Source organism: Oryctolagus cuniculus, chromosome 8 (assembly GCF_051225735.1).
Source record: "Oryctolagus cuniculus isolate XC-2025 breed Fujian yellow rabbit chromosome 8, ASM5122573v1, whole genome shotgun sequence".
NCBI lineage: Eukaryota > Metazoa > Chordata > Mammalia > Lagomorpha > Leporidae > Oryctolagus > Oryctolagus cuniculus.
The window spans coordinates 31,428,916-31,450,801 of record NC_142874.1 but is presented as its reverse complement, the minus strand read 5'-3'; the positions used below and the strand labels follow the sequence as shown (position 1 = coordinate 31,450,801).

The window sequence follows — 21,886 nt, the reverse complement described above, 5'->3', positions numbered from 1 at the left end:
TCTCTGAGACCTTCGCTGAATCCCATCAGTGCTGACGGGTGACTGAGCCGAGGCATCAAGTCTGAGGCGAGAGTGCAGGAAGTTTGTAAATTAAGCAGTAGGGGGGATTGTGAAGACCCAGCCCCTCAGCAGCGCTGTGCACATTCCCTGCTGGCCAGGCCAACAGACTCAGGCTCACCAGGGACGAGCAGCTACAACAACACCTGCCCATTCCTTGGTGCTAGCTGAGAGACAGGGCAGCTCAAAGGCCAGATCCCGCTGACCCCAGTGCAGGCCGTCTGGAATCCTTTGTAAAGATTTATTTAGGGAGCAGCGTCGTGGCTGAGCAGGGTAACCCACCACCTGCAACGTCGGCATCCCATATGAGTGCTGGTTGGAGTCCCGGCTGCTCCACTTCCAGTCCAGCTCCCTGCTAACACACCCGGGAAAGCAGCAGCAGATGGCCCAAGTGCCGAGGACTCTGCATCCACATGGGAGACCTGGATGGCGTTCCTGGCTCCTGGCTTCAGCCTGGCCCAGCTGCGGCTACTGCAGCCATTTGGAGAGGGAAGCAGCTAAGGGAAGATCTCTCTCTCCCTCTCCCCCCCCCTCTGACCTACAAAACAAATAAAGAAATCTTTAGAAAGAAAAAGGCAAAGGAGGATTTCACTTTCAAATCTTCCAGTGAGAACAGACATGGCGGAAATTGTAAGATGCATTTTTAATTTTAAATTATTCTTTAAAAAACAGTTGGCATGAAACACACACACCACACACAATTCACAACTCTAACTCCTAGTGAGATACAGGTCAGTGACGTTCAGTCTGCACCGGGGGTGACTCCCTTCTGCACCCCATCTCCACAACCTTTCCCCTCCCAAAGGGAACTCCACCCTTCCAGCCCCAACCGCGTGCCCTGCCTTCCCTCCGGGCCCTGGGACTACTACTGTCTTCCTGTCCCCGTGAGTTCAACTGTGTTTGCTACGTCTTTAGGTGGAACCGTATAATATCTCTCCTTTCATGTCTGGCAAATTGTACTCAGCACGGCACCTTCCAGATCCACCCATGTTGTGGCACGTGTCAGGATCTGACGTGGCGCCAAGGCTGAGATCCGTTGTTCAGACAGCCTGGACCACATTTTGTTTTGACGTTCATCTCGAACGGGCTGTCTCCTGCTCTCAGCTAACCCGGTCCAGCTAAGGCTCTCCAAGCGAGCTGACTGTCCTGCCCATAAAGCTGTCAGGACAACGGGGCCCCGTGCTGACCCCAAAGGAACCCCCAGCCAGCAGCTGGCTCACCTCTCTACTTTGGCAGGAGACAGGGAGGGCTGCCAAGGTTGAAGGCAGAGGTCTGTGTTGGACAAGGAGTATAGCACGTACCCTGGCCGGCTTTCTGCTGAGCAAAGCCAGCAGGCGGCAGGAAACGCCCTTTCCACAGCCTAAGGGGACCCAAGTAGGGGGGCAGAGAGACAGAGGCCCCAGCTCCCTTCTGGACCCCTGATGCACAGCCCCCCTCCTAGGAGAACACATAGCCACAATTCCACCACCACAAAGCAAAACCGTGGTGGACAAGGTGCAGGTTCTATCCACTGAGTGCAGCCACAGACCCGTGGCCATGGCCGTGGCCATGGCGGCAAGTCGTGAACTGCCACTGGGGACCGCAGAGCTCGTTCAAGTCCTGCCAAGCTTCAGACGCCTCCTCGGCAGTGGGGAAAGCCACTCTGGCAGGCAGGCGTGGGTTTTTATCTGTGGCTCGGAGATAAGGCAACAGCACACGGTGACAAATGAAGCCAGGATCTGAGCTCTGATCTGGCTGATTCCAAAACTCCAGATTCTTTCAATCCCAGCCATTGTCACAGTGGGGCACAGAGTTGGGAGGGGAGCCAGGTAGCCGGGCACACCCGTCGGGGCTTCCTGGAGCAGCTGTTTCTTCCTCAAAGTTTCGAGAACAGCACTCAAAATCAAAACAGGATTTTCAGGTTAAAAATACACATTGTTGAGGAGAATGCAAAATGCATGATTTTCCTAGAAATAAAACCCAGGACTTCAGAGAAATGTCATGCTGACAGCCAGCTGCCTTGGGAGACCTCCAGCCCCTGGGGACATTATCCCAGCCTCTGCGCTACAGGCTCCTTCCTAGAGACACTGGGGTGGTTCTGCCCACAGCAGGCTGTGGGAACCCACTGGCATAAGCTCAAATTCCGGTTCTCATTTGCCAGCCAGAGGACTTTGAGGTTTCTTTATTTTTCATCTTAAATCTAAGAAAAAAAATCAGCTACTCCCTTTCCAATCCAGCTCTCTGCTATGGCCTGGGAATGCAGTAGAAAATGGCCCAAGTGCTTGGGTCCTTGCACCCACGTGGGAGACCAGGAAGAAGCTCCTGGCTCCTGGCTTTGGATCGGTTTAGCTCCAGACATTGCAACCATCTGGGGAGTGAACCAGCGGATGGAAGACCTCTCTCTCTCTCTCTCTCTCTTCCTCTGTAACTCTACCTCTCAAATAAATAAACTTTAAAATAAAAAAGGTTTTTATTCCCTAACCATAGCCTTAACACTCCTGGTCCTTGTTTTCCTCATCTACAAAACAAGACTCCTAGAACACTTCACAGAGTCTCTGGGAGGAGAGAGTGAGTGACAGACATGAAGTGTTTTCACAGGTGCCTTGCAGGCAGCGAACACAACGCAGGGGCTGCAAAAACTTCATGGAAAGGGACATAGTATGATAACCGCTGAACCCAGCAAAATGCAGTGTGGGGACAGAAATCCCCAAACCATAGGCTCTTCTAATTAGTCCAAATAAAAATCCTTGCATAACTCAGGGCATTGCTTGGCCATTTTTCTAGCCAAGGGAACACCTCCATGTCATTTGCATCAAATGGTACACACAGAATTGCTGACCTCCTGGGTGGGTGGTTCCTCCAGGGTGGCCGCTGTTGGGAACACCAGAGGTGCATAATGCATGTTTGCAAATGGAGCATCCTCAGTGGTGCCTCCGAGCTCTGAGTTCCCTTTGCATCAACCAGGAGAAGGATAAGCCCAGGCCACTCCTTCAGATCCATACTGCACAACCATCACCGTGAGTGAATGGTTATGATCAGAACTGGTCTGGGGCACTATTATGCCACCCTAGAGCCCCCTGTGGGTCTCCCCTAGGGTGTCTGAGTCCCTGAGTCCCTCTCCATGGCAGGGTAAGTGTTCTGAAAGAGGCCTGGGAGTCCCGGGCAGCTGGTAGGAGATACCTGCTCTGCCTCAGCCCCAGGCGGACGGCAGGTGGTACAGTGCCTCCCACCAGCAGCCCAGGCTCCCAAGCAGAACCCTTGGGAACTCATGGTGGTCGCGACAGCCCAGCTTCCAGATCTGAGTGCTTCCTCTCCCTTCTAGATATGAGTCACTCATCTCAGACACGAAGCCAGTGCCGCCTGTCCCCACCCTTCTCCTTACCACGGCTGCCCGTGTCCACTCATCCCCGGCCCAGCGACAATAACCATAAGAGATGCAAATCCACCAGCCTCCTGGGATCTGAAAGAGAGGAAGAAACGTTCAGTATTTCAGCACGGAGACGGAGCAAGTATGCAAATACAGGCTCCCTGGATTCTCATCTCACTTCTTGTACAAAAAGCAAATGAGCTTGGGCTCTGCTACAACACTTGGCTGCATTTAATTTGCTTAGCCTGTTTACACCCCAGAAAACATTCCCATATATCTTCTCAATTGGTCCTGATAAGAACTTCCTTTTCATCCTATGAGCCTTTCTCAGGGCAGAGAAAAGTGTCAAATTAAGGAGGCCTAAGCTTTAGGTGAAGAGAAAGGTTCTCAGGTGGTTGCTGGAAGTGTCTGAAGCTTGCACAGAAAGATGAGCAAGGAAACAAGACATGTGGCTCCCGGGTATGGCATGCCCTTGTGCACACATGCATGTGAGTGGCTACATGCATGCGTGGGTGTGTGTTTATATGTGTCTGTGTGCACATGTCTGTATATGTGCACACCTCAGGGTTGGTGTGTATTATGTGTGCATGCAAGTGCAAAGGCACACACGTGTGTCAGTGTGTGTGGTCACCCACATGTGTTTGTGTGTGTATGCACATGTCCGGGCACACATGCATGTGTGTGTAGTGTGTGTACATGCGCAAGTGTGTGTGCATGGAAGTGTGTGGGCATGGGCATGCATGTGAGTGAGAATGCATGCATATGTGGGTACATGTCATGTGAGTGTATGTATGTGTGTGCATGAGTGCAGGCATACATGTGTGTAAGCGTACATGTCTTGTGGGCAGACAGGTATGTGAGTGTGCATGCTGCTTGTGTGTGCAGGCACAAATGCATGTGAGTGTGCATGTGTAGGCACACATGCATGCCAGTATATATGCATGCATGGGCACACATGTGTGTATGCATGTGAGTATATGTATTCCTGTGTGCTGGCATACATGTGTATGTGTGTGCATGTATGTGAGTGTATTGTGTATGCATGTTTGCAGGCACACATGGGTGAGTGTGCATGTATGTGAATGTATGTGTGTGTGCATGTTTGCAGGCACACACGTGTGGGAATGTGCATGTGTGGGAGTGTTATGTGTACATGTATGCATGTTTGCAGGCACACATGTGTGGGAGTGTTATGTGTATGTGTATGCATGTTTGCAGGCACACATGTGTGGGAGTATGCATGTGAGTGTATGTGTGTATGCATGTTTGCAGGCACACACGTGTGGGAGTGTGCATGCGTGGGAGTGTATGTGTGTGTGCATGTTTGAAGGCACACGTGTGTGGGAATGTGCATTGTGGGAGTGTTATGTGTATGTGTATGCATGTTTGCAGGCACACATGTGTGGGAGGTGCATGCATGGGAGTGTATGTGTGTATGCATGTTTGCAGGCACACATGTGTGGGAGTGTTATGTGTACGTGTATGCATGTTTGCAGGCACACATGCGTGGGAGTGCCATGTGCACATGCTTGCAGGGTGTTGTGTGTGTGTGTACAGGCAGCCAGACTGTGGAGGCCAGGCTGCAGTGGGGAGGCTCCGCTGCAGACTGGCAGCTCAGGGTGGCTTCATTGTCCCCTCTCACAACAAAGGCCTTTGAAAGCCACTGGGCGCCGAGCCACCCTCCTCTGGCCAGGGGACAAGCAATCCTGGCGTGGTCCACACACCTCCTGGGGCGGGTGCCAGGGACTGCTCCTTCTCTGTGCGTCTTCCCAGTTTCTGTCTGCGAGAGGCCAGATGGAGGAGGCCAGGCACGGGGCAGCCGTTCCTGCAGCCCCAGCAGGCCCCAGTCCCCGCTGGTCAGCACGGCACAGCAGTTTAGCCAAGGCTCTGCGTGTGCTGGCATGGGATGGTGACCGTGGCCATGGTCTGTGGGGGAGGGACAGTGGCAATTAGAGGGGGGCCCTGCCAGCACCACGAGAGCACGTGCCAGATCATCACCGTCCCCCAGCCCCCTCCATTAGCTGACACTGCTCTGAATGCTGGCAGGAAAATGAGCTCGCTCCACTCCGGGAGTGGCCGAGCCAGTCCCCTAGTCCCAGAACTCATGAGCTCACTTATTTCCCCTTTAGACAATATCTTGAAATTCAGCTTTCTCTTGAGGGATTTCTTTTCCAGGAACTATATAGGCCCAGGGCAACAAGTAAGTGCCACCTGCATGCAGCCCCCAGACCGACTGGAGCCCACGTTGCCATCATCAGAATTCCCCACACAGCATCACCCACCCATCAAAGGAAGACCGCAGGCACCGCCCACGAACCAGGCACCTGATCACGCACTGAACACGCACTCCCAACTCCAGCTTCCATCTGTAAGAACCTTTAGCCTGAACCTCGAGACGCCCAGAAATGGGGCAGCAGCTGCCAGGCTCCCTGCTCTGAGCTTTGCAGTAAACACTACTTTTCCCCACTCCACAAGTGGACCAGGCTGGGGGGGGGTCTCCCAACACTCTCTTCTCTGGGGGTGCTGGCTGCCAGGTGCAGGTGGGGACGATGGCTGGGGGACAAGCCAGCAGAGAGAATGGCACCTGCTCCTGAGGCACCCTGGGCTCAGATCCCATCTCCACACCACGCCTAGGACAGGACAGAACTTTCGCATGCCAGAGGGCTCATCCTCAGAACAAGCAGAGAGGCACCAGCACCCAAGACAAGGCACGAACCACAGGACGAGGAGAGACGGAGAGAGGTCAAGAGAAACCCGCGATGTGGGAGATGACCGTGGCTTCCAGACTCATCTCCCTGCTGGCGATAGCTGTGCTGGCCCTCAGCTCTGCAGAACAGGAGGGCTCCAGGGTGACTCAGTGGACTGGACGGAGTGGAGCGCCGTGTGGTTTGGGCCAGGGGCTCCAGAATTTCTAGGGCTCCTTTGTAGCTGTGGGGTGGTGGCTCACCAAGCCCCTGCCCCCAGCCTCAGCTTCCTGGTCTCCAAGTGGAAGTGGAAGAACCGCAGGGAGAGGTGTGGGGGAGAAGACCAGACCACCTGCAAGTAGGAGCCCGGGGTGCCGATGGACGCAGAATTCTGCTCAGGAGCCGGGATTGGGGTGCGGCAGGTGAACCCGGCTGCATGGAATGCGCACGTGCCTCTGAGTCCCATTCACGTCCTGCCTGCCCAATCCAGCTCCCTGCTAACGCGCTCGGGAAAGCAGCAGAGGATGGCCCAAGTGTCTGGGTCCCTGCCACCCATGTGGGAGACCCAGATGGAGTTCTTGGTTCCTAAGTTCAACTTGATGCAGCCCCAGCCATTCTGGGCATTTGGAGACTGGACCAGTAAGATGGAAGACCTCTTTGTCTCTCCCTCCATCTTTCCCTGTCATTCTACATTTCTTAAAAAATAAAAAAGATTCAGGGCTGGCATCATGGCACAGTGGGTTATCCCACCACCTGTGCAGCCAGCATCCCTATTAGAGAGCCAGTTCAAGTTCCGGCTTCTCTGCTTTCTGCTAATGTGCCTGGGAAGGCCTCTGATTATCACGCAGCTGCCCGAGTCCCTGCCACCCACGTAAGAGACTAGGAAGAAGCTCCCGGCTCCTGGCTTCCGTCTAGACAGGACCTGGTTTATGGCCATCTGCGGAGTGAACCAGCAGATAGAAGATCTCTCTTTCTCTCTCTGTGTGTGTCACTTCAGCCTTTCAAATAAATTAAAAAATACATCTTGGGGCCAGCACTGTGACGTTGCAGGTAAAGCATAGGATGGCCCAAGTGCTTGGGCCCCTGCACCCTGGAATTCTGGGTGGGGAAGGAGCAGGTGTTTTGCTTCGGGCAGGGCAGGTCTCAGGGAGTTCCCGGCTCCTGGAGACCCTGGACGGGTCCACACCTCTCCCCGTCCCAGGTGATGCTGCTCCCTTTGCTTACAAAGGAGGAGGGAATGGGGGGCCCCAGGGAGCTGGGGCCTGGCCCCCCAGCCCTCCCAGCCATCAGGCAGAGACCTGAGAGGCACCCCCTTCCCCCCCCACACACACCTTCCCCCCTTCTAACCTGATGGACGCGTAGCTTCCTCCCATTTGCAAGATGTGAGAAACACTTAAAGCAAGGTGCTGCGTTCGGTTCCCGCGGTCGCACGCCTGGATTTGAGCAAGTTTGATTCAGTGTCGCCGCCACACCAACCGCTTACTCTTTTCTCCTACATCAGCCGAAACCAATGCTCCTGACAGTCTGCAGGAGGCTTTGCGGCGTGCATCTGTTTCAGCTCTTCTCTCTCCGCCGCCTCCCCCCTTCCCAGATCCGCTGCTGGAAACGCTGCTTCCCGCTCAAAGGCCGGCCCGACCTTGGCCGTTTGCATCCATCCCATCGGAAGACCATGTGGAAAGGGAGCAGTGGCTTTACCAGGAGAAGGGGCCGCCTGGCCCTGCAGGGCCGGACTCTGGGTGCTCGGTGTGTGGGAGTCCACTGTGCCTGGAAGATAAGAGTGTGCTCGCTTCGCTGCCTCCACCCCTCCACCCCTCCACCCCTCCACTACTCCCCTCTGCCCCTCCACCCCTTCACTCCCCGCCCCTCCACCCCTCCACCTCTTCTCCCCTCCACTACTCCTCCCCTCCACCCCTCCACCCCTTCATCCTTCCACCTGTCCACCCCTCCACCTCTCCTCCCCTCCACTACTCCTCCCCTCCACCCCTCCACCCCCCGCCCCTCCACCCCTCTCCCCCTCTTCACCCTTCCACCTCTCCACCCCTCCACCACTCCTCCCCTCCACTACTCTTCCCCTCCACCTCTCCACTACTCCTCCCCTCCGCCCCTCCACTGCTCCTCCCCTCTGCCCCTCCACCCCTCCACCCCTCCACTACTCCTCCCCTCCACCCCTCCACCACTCCTCCCCTCCACCCCTCCACTACTCCTCCCCTCCACCCCTCCACTGCTCCTCCCCTCTGCCCCTCCACCCCTCTGCCCCTCCACTACTCCTCCCCTCCACCCCTCCACTGCTCCTCCCCTCTGCCCCTCCACCCCTCCACTTGTCCTCTCCTCTTCCCCTCCATCCCTATGCCCCTCCATCCAGGAGCTCCAGAGCAGTGTGGGTGTGGGCTGCCAGCCTGGGCAGTCTCTACCGTCCACACTGCTGAGGCTGCTGGCCCAGGGGTCCCGTCTGTCCCACAGGGGCCTGGGGGAGCCACTTCCAAAGTCTCAGGCTGATTCTTAGATGTGGATCTTAAGGAACATTCTCTTCTATTCCATGTGTGTCTGTGTCTGTCTGTCTCCCTTCTTTCCCCAATTTCTCTTTGTGTGTCTGTCTCTCTTTTCCCAACTTTGTTCTCTCTTTCTTTCCCTGTGTCTCTGTCCCTCCCTTTTTCCCCAGTCCCTCCCTCCCTCCCTCCCTCCCTCTCTCTGGCTCAGTGTATGTCTCTCCCTTGTTCTCTTTATCCAATGTCTTTCTTTCTCCAATCTCTCAATCTCTCTCTGTCTCTCTCTCTCTGCTTCTCTCTCTCTCTCTCTCTCTCTCTCACTCTCTCTCTTTCTCTCTCTCTCTCACACACACACACACACACACACATCCATACACCTAAGGCCCTGATGTCACCACCACCTCTGTACACCCCTTTCTTCCTCAGCCTGGTGCCCCACCCCCACCCTTCGTGGCCTCCTTCCCAGTCCCTTGTAGGGGTGGGAGATTCGCACCTGGGAGAAGAGGTGGCTGCAGCTGCCCCCCCGGAACCCCCGCGCCCTTTACCAGCCCCCACTTCCCCTGTGCCCCAGGACAGACTCCTCAGCCCCCACAACCTGCAAGGCTGCCCAGCCCAAGACCACTGCTGTCCAGGGCTGGGTGGCCAGCAGGGGGCAAGCTGGCTTCGCGGCTGGCAGCCCAGCCTGTGCCGGGCTGCTGGAGGGCCGGGGAGGGTAGAGGCTCACCTGGTAGGGGGGAGGCAGTTATTTAAAGCTGCCACCTCCTCTGCTGCTGGCCTCGCGTTTCCTGCCAGGGGGCCTCAGACTCAGGGCCAGCAGGGAAGGAGGCTGCACTGGGTGAGAGGCGTTAGAGGGCCCCACAACGTCAGCAGCAGCTGCCTCAGGCAGGTAGCACGAGCGGCAGGTGCAGGCCACGTGGGTCACACTCCCAATACCCAGTCCCTCGCTTCCCTCCACCCGCACAGCCCAGGCCATGCTGTCCTCTGACTTTGAAGGTAAGAAAAGTGTGCTACCGAGAGGGGAATGAACCTGCAGAGAGGCACGGGGTGGGATCGGGTCCCATCTGATGCTTCTGCACCTGCTGCTGAGCGCCTACATACGCCTGCTGGTGTGGAGCACTCGACAATGTTGCCCCCTCCAGGGGTCTTCCCTTCATCAGAGGGGACGTGAGAGGACCGTATAGAAGCTTCGAGACTCAGCACTGAATGAGGCATCGGGGAACACGGGAAGCGTGGGTCCTACACCTGGTTCGGCCATCACGGGCAGTGGGACCCTGGGCAGGTCTCTCGGCATCTCTGTGCCTCTGGAGAAATGTGGAGACAGACACGGGTCGGAGGGTGTTACCTGGGGTCCGTGAGTGGGTTTTGGAGACGCAGGAACCCCGTGCAAGGTCTGCGAGGACCGTGGGTATGGCGTTACGGACAGGTGCGTTTTCCCAGGCAAACAGCTGCAATTGCCACGAGCCCTGTGTGAGCAGAGAAAGTCCGAAAGCTCGTGCCAACGACGCCCGCCGGCATCAGCTATCTGTGATTGGGGAGCTGTCGCTCCCCCTCTTCGTGGAGGAACGACACAGGACCCTGCGCTGTTCTTTCGTCTGCTCGGTCCTCCCCGGGTTTGCTGCTGGTTCTTCCCGGGTTGGCTACCGTGCCTTCCATCTCCGTGGAAGGGCGGTTCCCCCTGCCACTTTCCCCACTTCCGCAGGGGAGCGGCACACCGCTGGCCGGCTCTCTCGGGGGCTGCACAGGTGTTCCCTCAGATGTTCCCCTTAGATGTTCCTCGTGCATGTTGTCTCTCTCCTCCTTTATAGTCCTCTTCCACCAATCCCAACTCTGCTACCCACACGCTGAGTACGCTGCTCTCCTCCAATCAGGAGTAGGTCCTACAGTTTATTGGTTGAACTGGAGGCAGCTGTTTCTCCCTTCTCAGCGCCATATTGTGGGAGAGCAGATGCATAGAATAAGTCTTAATTCGAGTAACAGTCTAGTCCGGGTTGCTCCCCACAGGGAGCGCCGTTCTCAAGAGAATTTTGGGGCCATGCACATCTGAGCTGTGATGTTGGGAGAGTGAACTTTGGGCCCAGAAGTGGACAGGGCGTGGCCTCAGCACCTGGCATCTCTGAGCCTCCCTGCTCTCACCTGGTGCCTGGTGTGCTAATGCAGGTTTGTGTTCTTAAAACATCAAGGAAGGGACAGCCAGTGGGGGTCGCAGGTGAGTGACTGGAGGCACCACCCCCACGCTCCGCCCTGCCCATGGAACATCCTTCCAACTGCTTGTCAGTCTTTTTTATTTTTAATATGTATTTATTTATTTAAGAGGCGGAGTTACAGACAGAGAGAGAGACAGAGAGAGAGGTCTTCCATCTGCTAGTTCACTCCCTAGGTGGCTGCAATGGGGAGCTGTGCCGATCTGAAGCCAGGAGCCAGGAGCTTCTTCCGGGTCTCCCACGTGGGTGCAGGGGCCTAAACACTTAGGCTATCTTCTACCACTTCCCTGGGTGCATTAGCAGGGCGCTGGATCAGAAGAAGAGAAGCCAGGACTCGAATTGGTGTCCATAAGGGATGCCAGGATGTGATGGCTTTACCTGCTAAGCCATAGTGCCGGCCCTGCTTGTCGGTCTCAGCAAGACCAAGCTGGGATTTCTGGAGGCAGATCTCTAAAGAGATTCGCGGCCAGCGCCAAAGCTCACTAGGCTAATCCTCCGCCTGCGACGCTAGCACACAGGGTTCTAGTCCCGGTCAGGGTGCCGGATTCTGTCCCGGTTGCACCTCTTCCAGGCCAGCTCTCTGCTATGGCCCGGGAGTGCAGTGGAGGATGGCCCAGGTTCTTGGGCCCTGCACCCCATGGGAGACCAGGAGAAGCACCTGGCTCCTGGCTTCAGATCAGCGCGGTGCACCCGCCACAGTGTGCCGGCTGCAGTGGCCATTGGAGGGTGAACCAACGGCAAAAGGAAAACCTTTCTCCCTGTCTCTCTCTCTCTCACTGTCCACTCTGCCTGTCAATAAAAAAATAAAGAGACTCGCAGGGTCTTCAGTGTTGTTCCAGAGAAGGCTGGGGAATTGGCCAGGACGTTCGAGGGCGCGGCATGCTGGTTGTGCTGGGTGAGAGGAAAGCCAGCCTGAGCTGATCTCCGTATCCCAGGGGGCTCTCGCTGCCAGCAGCCCTGCTCCACAACCGGAGCAGGGTAAAATACGATCCTCATTGTCCCTGGGGGGGCACATTGTAAATGAACCCCAGAAGCAGTTCCAGGTGTAGGAAGTGGGCCTGAGAGGGGGACCAGGGTTCTTTCTCTTTGGCACTGTGACAACTCAGGGGTTGGGTGTGGCTGTCATGACTACGAGCTGCAGGTATATTGGGTGCTGGCTAGCACAGGCACCTTTCACCACAGACCGCGTCCTGGTCAAAGATTAAGAATCTCGGCTGGGGCTGGCGTTGTGATCCTGGGGGGTCAAGTCACCATCTGTGACACAAACAGCCCATATCTGGGCGCTAGTTCAAGTCCTGGCTGCTCTGCTCCCGATCCAGCTCCCTGCTAATGCACCTGGGGAAGCAGCGGAGGATGGCCCAAGTCCTTGGGCCTCTGCACCCATGTGGGAGACTTTGGTGGAATTTCAGGCTCCTGGCTTTAGCCTGGCCCAACCCTGGCCATTGTGACCATTTGGGGAGTGAACCAGCAGATAAAAGATTCCCTCTCTCTCTCTCATTCTCTCTCTCTCTCTCTTTCTGTTTCTCTCTCCCTTTTCAATAAATTAAATACACCTTTTTTTAAAAAAAAAAAAAAAAAAGCCCCACAGCCGTCAGCCCACTGGACTGGTCACCACCCCGTCCCCCTGGACTGTCCAGTGGTTACTGCACAGAAGCGTGTGACGTCATCTCTGTCCCCTGGAGTTACACAGTAGCAGGTGCAGAACCTTCGGGTCCCAGGCATCTCTTCCAGGCGGGCTGGAGCGATGTCTGGACCCAGGCCAATGACTTTCGCGCTGGGCCATGTCCATTAGCAGAAGCTAATAGGCTATCATTTCATAATGACTTGAAGCTCTCTCACTTTGCAAATACTGGAGGAATACGAAGTTTGCTCAAGTGCCCCTAAAATGCGCATTTGCATCACCTGGGACTGGAAATTGAAATTCTTCATCGTTCTCCAAATCAGCCAGTGCCCGGCAGCGCGGGGAGCCTCGTCTGCCTGCGGTGTGGAGGCACCTGCTGGGAGCTGAGGTTGAGACAGGAAGATCAGAGATGCACAGGCACACAGCAGAGGCCCGGAGAGAGGGGTTGGTGCTGAGGGGTGCGGTACCAGGAGGCAGGCAGGCTGCGGGACAGACCCTGGAGAGAAGGGGGGGGGTGGTCAGGATGCAAGGGGGTGACCACCATCAAGCCCAAGAGACTACAGTGGGGACCCAGCCCCGAGGCAATGGATTCCGAGCGCACAGCTGAAGCAAGCCACAGTGGTGGCCATCCAGGTCACGGACACCCGGAGGGCGGTGGAGGCTGGCCCTAGGAACCGGAAGAAGTCCGGCTCTTAATGCAGTGGAACATCAGAGCAACCTTGGCAGCAGACCGCCTCGATGCGGAGTCGCTGTAGCTGACTCTAAGGGCGGCGTTGTCCCGAATGGAGAGAGGTCGTGAACAGGCAGCCATGGCTCGGACCGCTCCCAGTGCCGGTCCAGCGGCTCCAGCTGCAGGAAAAGGAGAGAAGCAGAGGGAAAGACGTTGTCCCAGTAACAAAGAGGAAGAAGAAAAGAAAGCTAACATACCCATGGAGGCAGAATCCAGCATCGTTGTCCTGTGGGCGATTCTCGCTTCCACACGGAGACAGCCAGAGCATCAAGAAATGACAAAATAGGGCCGGTGCTGTGGCGTAGCGCAGGTAATACCATTTTCTGCAGTGCTGGCATCCACGTGGGCGCCAGTTCGAGTCCTGGCTGCTCCAATTCTGATCCAGTTTTCTTTATGGCCTGGAAAAGCAGTGGAAGATGGCCCAAGTCCTTGGGCCCCTGCACCTCAGGAGACCTGGAAGAAGCTCCTGGCTCCTGGCTTCAGCCTAGCCCAGCCCCAACCATTGTAGCCATTTGGGGAGTGTTTTTTTTTTTTAAAGATTTTGTTTATTTATTCGAAAGTTACACAGAGAGAGGAGATGCAGAGAGAGAGAGAGAGAGAGAGGGGTCTTCTACCTGATGGTTCACTCCCCAATTGGCCGCATCAGCCAGAGCTAAGCCGATCCAAAGCCAGGAGCCAGGAGCTTCTTCAGGGTCTTCCACACAGGTGCAGGGGCTCAGGGACTTTGGCCATCTTCTACTGCTTTCCCAGGCCACAGCAGAGAGCTGGATCAGAAGTGGGGCAGCCACGTCTCGAACAAGCGCCCATAAGGGATGCCAGTGCTTCGGGCCAGGGTGTTAACGCACTGCGCCACAGTGCCCGCCCCAGCCATATGGGGAGTGAACCAGTGGATGAAAGACCTCTCTCTTGGAAGAATAAAGTGACTTCTCAGAGCTTCTGCACATCATAGAAAGGAGACAACAAGACTTTTTCATCTCGTTTTAAGGAAGATCCAGTCATAATACCGTGTCCTGAGCTCCCATTACAGCCCAGGCCCTTGCTAAATTCTTTAGGCAAGTGAGATCATCTAAATAGATAGTGGGTGTCACTTCTGTCCCGTCAGGGCCCTTAGCCTGGGTCAGGCTGTATTGGCACCTGCACTCAGCAGGTACCAGCAACACAACTGCAGACCTGGTTCCGGGGGGTGCCCAGACCAATCTAGTTCTATTCATGACGGCCCTGCAGGGAGACGGTTTCCGAACCTACCAGCAGCTGCTCCACGCCCTGCGCATGAGCCAGCCCCTCCCGCTGGGCTCCGGGTCCCACCACCTTTGCCTTCCTGGCCCCCACCATGCTCTGGGAATGAGTGCCCACTCACACCTCCTTGCCTCTCCTCCCCACTCCATTCCTAACGTTTCCTAAGCCCGATGACCCTTGCCTTTGTCTATCTGGAAATCTCCCTTCAAGGTCAAGGCCTTTCTTACATCCTGTACCTCCCCTGGGGCTGTCCTAGGAGCATCTGGTGAGAACCCAGGTAACCCCTTTTCTCTGATTCTCCCCCACTTGAAACATGGGCTTTTAGTCCGTCTACAGTCTGGTCTCCTCTCAGCCGTGCACAGAGGAAACCAGAGGAAATTGTGCTTCACATATAGTCTCCCCTGGGAACAGAGCCCACTAGAGCACGCCACAGATCGGGTCCAGCGAATTGAGATGGGTCTTTGCATCTCCTGACCCCAGTAGTGCCACAGGCCTGGAGGAAGGAGCCCTGGGCTGCAGGTGTGGGACCCTCGCAGCTTCCCCAGGGAGCCCCCTGCCTCCTCTAAGGAGAACCAAGTCTGTGCTAGGTTGCCTGGGGGGGTGCTCACCATCAGAAGGCTCCAGATCCGTGGTCTTGACTCAGAGCTTCGCTGTCTGCTCCCACCCTACAGCCCCCTGCACACACGTCTGCCCTGCGGTGTCCCTGGGGCTGGAGGACCGGGCAATCTGGTAGCACCCAGCCTTCGTGTCAGGATCCAGCTCATGGCAGTGGGCAAGCAGGGCCTTGGACAGGGCTCAGCTCCCTCCCGTGAGCCTCCCTCGTCTCCAGGGGGCGCTCACGGTCACCAGTGGAAAGACAAGAGGACCCCCGGCCTCTATTTGCACAGCAGAGCCTGCCCGCTGGTCCAGGTCTGGGCATTGCCCTCCTGACTATGGCAAAGGTCGCTCTGCCCACGGGGTCCAGCAGGCGGCAGGGTGAGGGTCTGCTCTCCGAGGGAGTGGCGCTCAGCTGCGGCTTCTTCCTGCCGGCTACTGCACTGGCCCTCGCAGTGGTTGGGGCGGAACTGGTGTCTCTCCCGTGGCTCCGTGTGTCTCCTAGGGGACAGGAAAGGTGGTTATGAGGACCAGCCCCTTGGCCACGCCCTCCGTGCTCCCCCAGGCAGACCCCCGCCCCCACCCTCACCCCCAAGCCTCTACTCTTAGGGCCGTCCCAAGATGTCCAGGGCTCTGCCCCGGGGAAGTGAGTGGGGTAGAGACTTCCGGTCTGAGGTAGGCTCAGGGGTGGGAGACTCCAGAGGGTACTTCCGGGGGCGGCCAGCCTGCAGCCCGGGGCCCCGGGGCCCTGCAGCCCCTGTCCCCAGCGTCGCTCCTCCCTGCCCTCCCCCCCAGGCCCCTGCACCTCGTCTGCTTGCAGACGCCTCTCAGCTGCCCCTGTTGGTTTAGTCTCAGGCCCAGACCCTGTTCAATATTTGTCTGCCCGTCCGGGCTGTTTGCTCTCATTTCCATATGTTTAACATACATATTATCTCCCACCTGGCTCCGTGGCGGCCCTGGCTGGCTCAGCCTCAGCCTGGGGTGCTCCCCGGCACCCCAGTTTCTGCTGCCTCACTCTCACCCCACCAGAACGGGTGCTGGGGAGCTGCAAGCCTCTCACTGAGCCACGTGTGCCCGCCGCATGCCCACGCACAGGGCCCCGGAGCCCCCCTACCCCCTGCTGTCCTGGTCGTGGGTCCCTCCCTCTGGCTGTCACTCCGGAACTTGCGCTGGGGTTCTGGCCTGGCCAACCCCGTTGTTTGTTGAAAAGATCACATATATGGCAAGTGCGTTTGCCACATCTAACCTCCTGGGCACCACGGCCTAGCCTGCCTCACTCAGCTTCAAAGCACGGCTCCAGCCAGAGGCCTCGCCAGCGGTCATTGGAAAATCATAGGTTGAACGATGGATAGGTGGGAACCCACGCGTGCTGATTCATATCCTGGAGCTCTCACCCTCGGTTAATGAGACGTCAGGGTCAGAAGAAGAGGGAAAGGTGTCGGGAGTCCCTGGGCTGACTGTCCCCTCCCTGATCACACCACTGTCTTCTGCTGTGTTCACTTTACATCCCCTGGTCAGGCTTTGTTCCAGACATTAGGAATCAGGAACCAACCGGCACCTGCAGGAGCTCACCTTGAAAGCAGCCCAGCATCTGTACCTCCAAGTCCTGCCCAGACCCTGATAACTCTCCAGGTGGTCTCAGCCTTCCCCCAAGGAGAGCTCCCCAGGACAGGCCTCTCTCCTCAGCACCAAAGACCTTATGGACCTGATGACACGGAGCAATAAGACCTTCACCGCCCCCCCCCCCAAGGCAGGCGCCCTAGGTGCAGCTCCTCTGCCCGATGCCAAGAGGACTCCCCAGACCTGGGGAGGCATTTTCCTAATTTACACTCAGCAAACCCTTCGTCCTGGAGGAGAAGGCGGAGTGGGGAGAGAGATGGTGGGACAGTTAGACGCATTGCCTTAAATCCCCAGCCTAAATGTAAGGTAGGCACTCTTTCTCTCTCAGGTTCTGTCTGGAGAGTGGGGCCCATCTGTTCTCGCGGATGCCCTGCCCCCAGTGAACCTTGCTACTTTGCTTTCCACTGCTCTCCATCTCATGCCTCAACCCCATGACTAAGCTCCACTGACGTCTTGACAGAGCTACTGTCTGCCTAGCAGTCCAGAGCCATGCACTGCCCACACGATCCACAATGATCATCAGACACGACCACCAAGCTCCGGCTTGAGTGCTCCTCCAACCGTCCTCCCACCATTCCCGCAAGTCCTCCCCCTGCACCAGACCCCGGGCCCGGAGGGTCGGGGGAGTGGGGGGTGTGGGCAAGATGGCAACAAGTGCCCATGTAGCACGGGCATCAGACATTTCTCTACAATGCATGGCACAAGCTTCAGACAGTGCCTGATTCCGCCAAGCGTGTTTGCAAAGACTTCCCACCAAGTTCAGGGGGCTCTCACAACCCCCCTCCCCAGGTCTCAGTTCTCGACACATGTGGCTCTCCCTGGGAGCCTGTCCCCATGGCCTGCCATTTGCAGGCGCAAAGCTCTCTGTGACCGTCCTGGCACGAGCCGCGTCCCCCTGCGCCCGTGTTGTGCCAGCTGTGGAGAGAAGACACCCCATCTCAGTGCTTCTCGAGACCCCCAGACTTTCAGACTGACGCCCAGACGGCCTCTCCCCGCCCCGGCCTCCAAAGGAGGTCCCTGTCACATGTGCCTAGCTTCCCCATGCCTCTGGTCTCCTCTCCTTAAACCCATCTCCATACTTCCAGCAGTAAAACTTCCTTAAAATCTCGCACGTCAGCTCTTGCTGGCTTCCCACTGCCCGTGGGCTGAAACCCACGCAGTTGGGCCTTCCACACATCAGGGTCTTTGACAGGCTGGATCCACGCGCTGCCTCTGCCCTAGCGTGTCCCAGACCTGAGAGCCCCTTTCAAAACCCTGTGCCTTTGAGAACACGTCCCCTCAACTAGAAGCGCTTCCAATCAGAGCACCCCTGCTGATACCTGGAAGTTGGTTCAACCCTTGGGTCTAACAAAGTTGATACTTCCCACTCTGGTCTCATTCCATCCTTCGAGTCTGTTCTCAGTTGTCTACACTTCCTAGGGTCTTGCTTTCTTACTGATTTTGATGAGAGAGAGAGAGAAAGAGACAGAGACAGAGAGAGAGAGCGCTTGCATGCACCACTTCATTCTTCAGATTCCCCCAAGAGCCAAGGCTGAGACCGTCCACAGATACAACCAGGAACTCAATCCAAGTCTCCCGTATGAGTGGCAGGGAGGTGGCGACTCAAGCCATCAGCTGCTGCCTCCCGCTGTGCACCTGTGCAGGAAGCTGGACTGGAGAGCTGGAGCCAGGGCCCAAACGCTGATACGGGATGCCGATGTCTTAGCCAGAGTCCTGACTCCGAGGCTGTCTCTTAGCAACCTGATTCCTGGGCCTTTCCCTTGTCCTGTGTAGCCAATAGGATGCTGGTGTGACAACAGGTGACTTCCAAGGTTAGCTCATAAAAGACACTGCACCTGGGGCCGCCGCTGTGGTGTAGCAGGTAAAGGCACCACCTGCCGGCATCCCATACGGCCGCTGGGTCGAGTCCTGGCCGCTCCACTTCTGATCCAGCTCTCTGCTGTGGCCTGGGAAAGCAGTGGAAGATGGCTCAAGTGCTTGGGCCCCTGCACCCATGTGGGAGACCTGGAAAAAGCCCCTGCACCTGAGTTGGGGACAAGAAAGAAGCTCCTGGCTCCTGGCTTCAGATCAGCTCAGCTCTGGCCATTGTAGCCATCTGGAAGTGAACAAACGGATAGGAGATCTCTCTCTCTCTCTTTCTCTCTCTCTCTCTCTGTTTCTCTGTAACTCTGCCTTTCAGGTAAATAGACAAATCTTTAACAAAAGACTGCAACTTCCTCTTTGGCGCTCTCTTAATGACTCTGTGGATGCCAGAGCTATGTCTGGGAGACTTACAAACTGCCTTGTGCTTGGGCCAGTAGGGCAACAAACTCTTCAACCCACCAGTGTGCCAGGGAGTGCTACTCTCAAGTGGCTCCTGCAGCCCCAGTGGAACCGGCAGACGGCCGCAGCCTGGGCCGACCTCATGGCTGTAACCATGTGCACCCTTGACCTAGAGCCACCCAGCTACACCCCTCTTGTATCTGAGCCACAGAGCTGGTGCTCACTGGTGTTGTAAGCCCCTGGGCTGTGGGACACTTTATTCTGTAGTCTCGGATGACAAATGCAGTCGCTTTTGCCCTGTCGCACTAAATTACATCATTTTAAAGGCTGCTGCTACCAGCCTGTCAGTGTCTCTGAGAACTTGGCCGTGAGTCTTTCACCTCAGGATCCATCAGTAATTAATCTCTTAAAACCTTAAACACCTAGTCCATTTCCAGCTTGTTCAGCGACTTGACACATGGAGGTACTTCCAAAACTCCTCATAGATGAAAGGAATTCAAAAATAAAATTTTTAAAAAGGTATAAAAAAGTTGAAATCGTGGGGCTGGGGCTGTGGCATGGAGGGCTAAGTCACCACTTGTGACGCTGGCATCCCACAGTGGCGCCCCAGTGAGTCCCGGCTGTTCTGCATCTGATCCAGCTCCCTGCTATGGCCTGGGAAAGCAGTGGACGATGGCCCAGGTGCTTGGGCCGCTGCACCCGCATGGGAGACCTGGATGAAGCTCCTGGCTCCTGCCTGTGGCCTGACCCAGCCGCAGCTGTTGCGGCCATCTGGGGAGTGAACCAGCAGGTGGAATATTCTCTCTCTCTCTCTCTCTCTGCCTCTCAAATAAATACAATAAATCTTTTAAAAAATTGAGGGGTGTTCAATAAGCTCACAGAAAAGGCAAATTACAGAAAAAAAAACTATGCGCGAATTCCAACTTTTTTTTTGCACCAAATTACATGTATCTTTTAAGTCTATTTCCCATGCACTCTGGGAAGCACCTCCTATTCCAAGGCGTGTGCTATATGTAGCTAAATGCGGCGCGTGTGCTACATGTAGCTAAATGCGAGTGAAACAAGGGGCAGCTGCTGGCCCCAGTTTGTAACAATAACAGCCCCAGCTTTCCTGACCCTGACCCCAAGCTGGGTTCAGTGTCTCTTACACCAGGTGTCTCCACTAGCGAGTTGGATGCTGGGAGTGCTTTGTCAGCTCCTGCCGAGAGCTCACTACTGGGGGCTTCTGAAGCAGATTTCACTGCCTATTCCAAGACACAGGTGCACGTGATGGCTCCCGCTTAGGCACCTTTGCTACCTGGCCCTGGCCCTCTCCTTCCCACGGCTACGAGCCCAGGGTCCTGTGGCCAGGGTTGTGCTTCTGTGTTCTGAGCTTGCCCACGGCAGCAGTGCTGTGCTCAGCTGCGCCTGCGCGCGTACACACACACACACACACACACACACACACAGACTTCCTGCAAGCACCGGGGTTCTGTTTGCTTGGAAAGACGGTCCAGAAACTGACCTCTCTCCTCTGCATCCCAAAATAGCTCCTTGATGCTATCTTAAAAAAAGCAATTTTGGAGCCAAAAATTTGGAATAAAGCTGAGTGCCGGTAAATACCCACACAGCTGCTGCCCAGGGAAGCCAGGCAGGGTTAATGGAGACGCTAAAGGCGTGCGTTGTTTGTGTGCACCTGCAGGTGAAGGGCCTCCGGCCTGGGTGTCAGAACCCCATCCCCTTCCCAGGCCCCGTTCTGCTTTCAGTAGCAGGATGGAGAGGCATGGGCACTCCACCCCTTTGCTGCTTGTTTTCTTGTGTAGAAAGGCAGCCGTCTTGGGGCTAATGTTGTGGTTTAGTGGGCAAAGCCACTGCCTGCAGCGCCGGCATCCCACATGGGCACCAGTTCGAGTCCTGGCTGCTCCACTTCCGGTCCAGCTCCCTGCTAATGCACCTGAGAAAGCAGTGGAAGATGGCCTAAGTGCTTGGGCCCCTGAACCCACATGGGAGGCCCGAAGGAAGCTCCTGGCTCATGACTTCGGATCGGCACAGCTCGAGTCATTGTGGCCACCTGGGGAGTGAACCAGCGGATGGAAGACCTCTCTCTCTCTCTCTGCCTATGCCTCTCTATAACTCTGACTTTCAAATAAATAAATAAATCTTTTAAAAAAAAAGAGAGAGAATACATTCATATATGCCTTAAACAAAAAGTGAGACAAAGGTGGGCGTGGCCCCTAGCCATTAAGATACCCCACATCCTTCATCATAAAGCCTGGGGGAGGCAGCAGGCGATGAGTCAATGGCCTGGGGTCCTGCCACGCACCTCACCTGCCCATCTACACCTCCAACCTAAGCCTGCACGGTGCACACAGCCAGCACCACTGTAGCCGCTGTGTGAGCCCACAGGTGGCCCATCTTCCCGGTCCTCCCATTTCTCAACAGCACCGCACATGAATTTTTAAAGTCAAATGGATGTAAATTGATCCTATTTCAATTTTCTTTGCTTTGCAAGGTTTGCTGATGCCTCCTAGGATACCTACAGCCTCCAGGGGGCTTCAAAAACGCATCTGGGACCTGGGACCCTGTGCTGAACTCGCAAGCAGTGGAGACCTACCCTCGTAGGTGGTAAAGGGCGTTCTCTCCCACCCTGAAATCCTGTGTCCATCTCCCCGGCCATCTCCTCATGTGAATGCTGTGGACTGCACCGGGGCCCGGGAGCAGACTGACTGAATGCAAAGGACGAAACCTTTCAGCCTGCCTTCCATTTGTCTCCCAACTCAGCTCTCAGAGGTCGTTGCAAACGCAGGGCTCCTACAAAGGGGGCGAGCTCTCTTCTAAACTCTGCTGTGGAGACTCAGGGGGCATCTCTGAGCCTGATCGGCTTTCTCCTGGCCATCCCATCCTTACAGCTAGGATGTTACAGATGCGTGCACCCTCCATCCTGGGCTCTCACAGCCTCTGCTGCAAGAGGTACTTGAACAAGACATTTCCCATCCGTCAAAAGCTTCACATCTGGGGGCTGGCGTTGCAGCGTAACAGGAAAGTCAGCCGTCTGTAGCAGCAGCATCCC

The 21,886-nt window shown here is 56.2% G+C and overlaps 1 long non-coding RNA gene across 3 annotated transcripts; it reads right to left on the bottom strand.

Moving 5' to 3' along the window:
* Nucleotides 1-682: 682 nt before the first annotated feature.
* Nucleotides 683-10,416, bottom strand: LOC138843367 (uncharacterized). Of its 3 annotated transcripts, XR_016211815.1 has the most exons (6): nucleotides 9,916-10,416; nucleotides 7,783-7,851; nucleotides 7,435-7,520; nucleotides 5,128-5,329; nucleotides 3,419-3,496; nucleotides 683-1,932 (listed from the first exon to the last, which is right to left on the bottom strand). It is a non-coding gene; the product is annotated as an uncharacterized LOC138843367 (long non-coding RNA). The 3 variants fall into 3 exon arrangements; XR_016211814.1 differs by having other exon boundaries at nucleotides 685-1,932; nucleotides 7,435-7,851; XR_011378000.2 differs by lacking the exon at nucleotides 5,128-5,329 and having other exon boundaries at nucleotides 685-1,932; nucleotides 7,435-7,851.
* Between the last annotated feature and the right edge of the window lie 11,470 nt (nucleotides 10,417-21,886).